General features: G+C 39.2%; 1 long non-coding RNA gene across 1 annotated transcript; it reads right to left on the reverse strand.

Moving 5' to 3' along the window:
* Positions 1–4123: 4123 nt before the first annotated feature.
* Positions 4124–5102, reverse strand: LOC129348238 (uncharacterized). The gene is made up of 2 exons (XR_008600704.1): positions 4459–5102; positions 4124–4344 (listed from the first exon to the last, which is right to left on the reverse strand). It is a non-coding gene; the product is annotated as an uncharacterized LOC129348238 (long non-coding RNA).
* Between the last annotated feature and the right edge of the window lie 981 nt (positions 5103–6083).

Here is a 6083-nt window from a genome sequence, read left to right on the forward strand (position 1 = left end):
ACCTCTTAGATGAGAGGTAACACGTCTACAAGTATGGAGGACTAAAAGTGCCAAAATTAAATAAATAAATACATCATTAAATAATTAATTAAATATGTCATTAATTAATTAAAATTGGAATTAAATATTTCATTAATTAATTAAAATTGGAATTAAATATGTCATTAATTAATTAAAATTGGAATTAAATACTTAAATGTGTTATTAAATAAATATATCATTAAATAATTAAATATGTCATTAATTAGTTAAAATTGGAATTAAATATGTCATTAATTAATTAAAATTGGAATTAAATACATAAATGTGTTATTAAATATGTCATTAATTTATTAAAATAACAATTATTTTAAGTAAAAAACATATTTCATTATTTCACGATTTAATTAATTATTTCATGGTCCTTGTGTTGCAGTGGATCATGAATTAATTTTATCTGTCAACCTCGCCCGTCAAAGTCCGTGGGCGGGACTAACGTGAATCTAGTCTAATCCACTGCTTTTGTCTGCCTTGAAACCGGAAGTAGAAGTCTTTCTAAACATGGTGGCTGTGTAGAGGGAGAGTCGCTGTGAACTTTCTAGAGAGTTGGTGAGAGATATTTTAGACCTTGCAGAGTATGTGGAAGCAGGACCTGCTGACCGCGAGCATGTAGCGTGTAAAGCAGAGGAATTTATTGAAGTTGTTGAAGTTATTTCCGCACTTTCCGACCAAGATGTTGACCGTAGAGTGACTGCAAATTTAGAGGAAGTACTCCGCCGGTTTTCTGGTACCAGGGTGCAACAGGAGCACACACAGGGACCAGGGCGTTTGGCATACCGAGGGAAGTTCTGGAACATCACGTTCTTTGTGGATTACCAGCCTGTCAAATTGCAGCGATGCTCGGAGTGTCGAGCGCTTTTCCTTTAGGACCTACTCGGCGCGGCACGGCTCCGCTCGTCTTTGTTTAGCCGCGATTCCACAAGCATCTACTCGGCACGGTACGGCTCGTCTCATCTTTGTTAGCGAGCGTTTCCATACGGACTAATTTTCAGCACCTTCTCGGCTGAGGTTCCCAGCGAGCTGAGATGAGCCGATAATGTGGCGTTTACATAGTGCAGGCCACTGATTGGACAGGGAGTGACGACACAGAGCAACTTCAGCACGAAAACAAAATCGTGCATTAAAAAATGACTGTAAACAGCGACGGTGTGCATTGCTCTTCACGAAACTCTCTGTTCTTCATAATTTTAATGTGACAGCCAGACCTGTACCGTGGGTGAATGAAGAGGTCGAGACTTTGTCTTTGGTGGCGGACCAAAGAATACAGAGAGAGCTGGACGGAGAAAGTTTATCAGGAGGTCTCTGAGCGGATGGCCGCTCACATATACAGTAGACTGTATATAAAGAGGACAGAAGCAGTGTAGGGAGAAGCTGAAAAAGCTCAAAAGTGACTATCGGTCCACCCAGGACCACAACGGCCGGCGTGGGTCAACCAGGAGGTGTTGGAAGAGGTTTAATGGAAGCCATTTACTGGCACCGCACCGGCGAGCAACAGGAGGGAGACTCAGCCGCTGCATTGTTGGAGACGTTCGAGGACGGTGAGTGTTTTGTGACTTCAAGAAACTTATACATCATTTATTCCATTGGTGGCAAGCTTCTTTTAAGCAAACAAGTATTTTTAGAAAGTAACGTCGTTGTCTCCTGGAGCAGACAATAAGATAGCTAGTTAGCCATCGGCGCTAACTCCGTGCTCTGCTTGTATTTCGTGCTGCTGTTTCTAACGTTTAGCTCTCAGAAGCTAATACTTCAGTCAGCATGCCGTGTTTTTCTTGTACTTAGAGTGAGTGTTTATTTCTGTTCAAGAATCCCTTTCCACATGCGAAGCCTACTCCACCTCCGTCGCGGAGCCCCCGGCTGCCCTGTCTCCTCTCCACCACCAGCAGCAGCTCCTCTCCAGCACCAGCTTCGACACCGACCCTGTCAACAGCAACGTCTTATCACCGGTAAGACACGGTAAACAGAGAGCATGGTTGATTTTCGCATTATTATTATTACTACAGGTGTAAATGCCTGCAAGCATGATCAGAACAGTGAGACCAACGACCAAGAATTGAGGCAGGTGTAAATGCAAACTGTGCAGCAGCCAGCTCAGGAACGCCTGATGAAAGCTACATGTAGCTGCAGTGACACATAAACAGAACACATGCAGCTGCATTTATTTTCCATTGACTTAACAAGTAAGTCACTCTAATTAATTTACGTTCTGGTGCAGTGTAGTATTGCAACCATTCTTCTTATAGTCACTAGGTAGCTGTGAAACTGAATGAAAATATACATAAAAATGAGAAAACACAGCTCTTCTTAGCAACTCCAAAATGTGCACAGGATGAAATGAAGTTCACACCACGTCGTTTTTGTTTGTGGTGGAGGAGTTACTGCTTGTGCTTTGGTTAAAGCGAAGAGTGCCAGAAGTTTATTAAAGTATCAAAGACATGATCATGATTGAAAATGGATGGACGGGTGGCTAAACACATCACATCATAGCTGTGGAGTCCTTCCAGCTCCTGGGGACTACAATCTCTCAGGACCTCCTGAAAAAGGCTCAGCAGAGGATGTATTTCCTACAACAGCTGAAGAGACATGGCCTGCCACATGAGCTGTTGATCCAGTTCTACACTGCAGTCATCCGATCTGTCCTGTGCACCTCTGGATCAACCCCACAGCAGGACAGAAACAGACTACAGCCCATAGTACGGACTGCAGAAAACATCATCAGAGACCCCACTCACCCTGGACATTTGGACTACAGAGCCCTGTACACAAAAATCACCACTACTGTGTTTATAGCAATTACCATTTTGCTAATGTGTTCATACATTCCAGTCTAGCTGTACATTTCTGTTTATATTGTGTTCTATTTTACTATTTCTTTTTCCTCCCTGTTCCTCTTTCTATTGTTTATTTTTTATTATTCTCTTCCATATTCCTAGGATGACACCAACAGCCGAAACCAAATTCCGTGTATATTGTGTACTTACTTGGCCATTAAAGCTGACTCTGATCACTTTTCTGTCTTTGGTCTAGGCAAGAGGAAAGGGGGCCACAGAAAACTGGACCTTCCTAGCGTACTTGTGGAGATGCAGGCTGAGGAGGAGTGGAGTCATGCCCAGCATGATGAGAACATCTGGTTGCTCCTCAGCGAGGCAAGAGAGAATGAAGCGGCCTTGCAGCGGGAGGAGATGGCCCAGAATACTGCCTTCAACCAGTCATTCCTGGGTGTGCTGGGGTAGCTGGGTAGGCAGTGGGCAGCCGGCGAGTGTGAGCGAGTCCACCTCCCATAGACTTGAGATTTACAAGTGCTGGTCATATAATTAGAATATCATGAAAAAGCTCGTCTTTTGGACAACTGTCAGGTCAGCAGTCTTCCCCATGATTGTGTAGCCTACAGAACTAGGCTGAGAGACCATATAAAGGCCTTTGCAGGTGTTTTGAGTTAATTAGCTGATTAGAGGTGTCTTCAATATTGAACCTTTCTACAATATTCTAATTTTCAGAGATACCAAATTTGAGATTTTTGTTAGTATTCAGGTATAAATCATCAAAGTTAAGAGAAATAAACATTTGAAATATATCAGTCTGTGTAATGAATGAGTATAATATACAAGTTTCACTTTTTGAATGGAATTACTGAAATAATGAACAACTTTTTTCATGATATTCTAATTATATGACCAGCACCTGTAGTTGTATATAGTTTTACTTTTAGTCCTCCACTGTAGGAGAGGCCCACCACAGTTTGTACTTTGCACATTGTAAATAGTTTTGATTTTGCTGCTGACTAATAAACTATTTTGTGACTTATGTGACTGCATCATAACTTCTCATTTTGTCTGTTAAGACACTGGTAGAAAAAGAGTCAACAGTCTGAACCAAACAATTCTATATTCCCTAATAATGTATTTGTGTTTAATGGGATTTAACATGTTTTAACACAAACTCCTTTATGGTTCATAATTCTGGTGACTGAATTACACCAAAGCAATACTGATTTATCAAACTGGAATTTTCTTAAAACAGCTGTTTTAATGTTTTGGCGTTTAATTTTTTATTTAATCTTGCTAACCTTCACAAACAAACAATAGTATAGACACATCTACAAAAGTTTATTGTCAGAATTGCATTAAAGAAAACAATAGCGGTCCGGGGACAGAAAAACAGAAGTATAACAAGAAGAATAACTTTGCATGACACGTAGTGCATCAGTGCATCCTGTACATCTCTGTCCTCCTCCTCTACACCTTGTGCCACTGCAGGCTCATGTGCTGCTGCTTCAGGTAAATCCCATGAAGTCTCATCAGAGAGCATCTGAAACACATACACAGCATACATATTTTAATACCTAATAGCGACAAACTGCAGCCATTACAGGGTCGTTCACAGGACTGATACATGATAGCTAGCGAACTAGCATTAGCTTACCCTCATATGTCGTCTAGTTCATATCCTCTTGTCTTCGGCTTGATACTGCTTTATCGCCTCCCAAACTCTCCTGTGTGTCTCCTCAGTGTTTCGACTCGCCGCTCTCAGCTTTCTCCGACTCTTCTGTTACTCTGAATCTGACAGAAAGCCACAGACCGAGCAGCAGGTGTACTATCGCCTCCATGTACATTGTTGCATTGCGTTTGTGTCGCACAGAAATGACGGTAAGGGACTTTCGGACCGCCGTGCTATGACGACTCCACCCACGATGAGGTGGTTCTCAATGTAATGGAAAAACAACTAAACCGAGACGAGCCGTGGCGCGCCGAGTAGATGCTAAAGGAAATGCTAAAGGAAAATTTGTCTTGCACCGCATGTATCAACATTTGGGAAAGAGGACCGAGTCTTTAGCGGTTGCTAATAAAGTTTTGTTTTATTGAGTATCCAAACCAACGTAGAAGTGAATAGCGCCACCCAGTGTATCGGAATGTGTTCACAAGCTCTGCGTCAATCCATTATCTGGAATCGATTTGCCTTGACTTGATGTGCAGGGTAACCAATCAGGTGTTAGGATCCGCCCACCGACTTTGACGGGCGAGGTTGACAGATAAAATTAATTCATGATCCACTGCAACACAAGGACCATGAAATAATTAATTAAATCGTGAAATAATGAAATATGTTTTTTACTTAAAATAATTGTTATTTTAATAAATTAATGACATATTTAATAACACATTTATGTATTTAATTCCAATTTTAATTAATTAATGACATATTTAATTCCAATTTTAACTAATTAATGACATATTTAATTATTTAATGATATATTTATTTAATAACACATTTAAGTATTTAATTCCAATTTTAATTAATTAATGACATATTTAATTCCAATTTTAATTAATTAATGAAATATTTAATTCCAATTTTAATTAATTAATGACATATTTAATTAATTATTTAATGATGTATTTATTTATTTAATTTTGGCACTTTTAGTCCTCCATATACAAGAACCAAAAAAAGTTTTTTTTTTCTTTTTGTCATTCATTTAACCTCACAATTGCCTTTAAAAAAGTGTTTACTCAATGTTTTCTGAAACAAATTCTTAAATATAAAACACTAAGTTCAATATACAGTCAAGCCCGAAATTATTCATACCCCTAGCAAATTTTAAATTAAAGTTACTTTTAAATGTAAATCAAAGCTGAGGAATTATTTTTTCCACAATAATGCCTCTTGCACATCATCTTACTATCTTTTGGGAAACACCCGTGTCACTTCCAATCTAAAAATAAAAACTTGCTGGTTGAATCAAAGTATCTTTAAGTCAAAATTTGCTTGGGGTATGAATAATTTCGGGCTTGACTTTATATGCTGCAATAAAATCCTCATGCCATACAATGTGGACCAAAATAAATGCTACACCATTTATTCATGACCCTCAACACAAACAGCCAAGAAATCACTTCCGTCCAAGGCAAATCAGTCAATATATACAACTAAAGCTACCATATACTTCTGTCATTTGTACAATCTAGCTCTGAAAAACAGATGGCCAAGTACTTCAGATTTAACACAGGAATTACCAATTAAAATGTTTGGTGTGAACCTGGCCATGA

Source organism: Amphiprion ocellaris, chromosome 24 (assembly GCF_022539595.1).
Source record: "Amphiprion ocellaris isolate individual 3 ecotype Okinawa chromosome 24, ASM2253959v1, whole genome shotgun sequence".
In the NCBI taxonomy this organism is placed as follows: Eukaryota; Metazoa; Chordata; class Actinopteri; family Pomacentridae; genus Amphiprion; species Amphiprion ocellaris.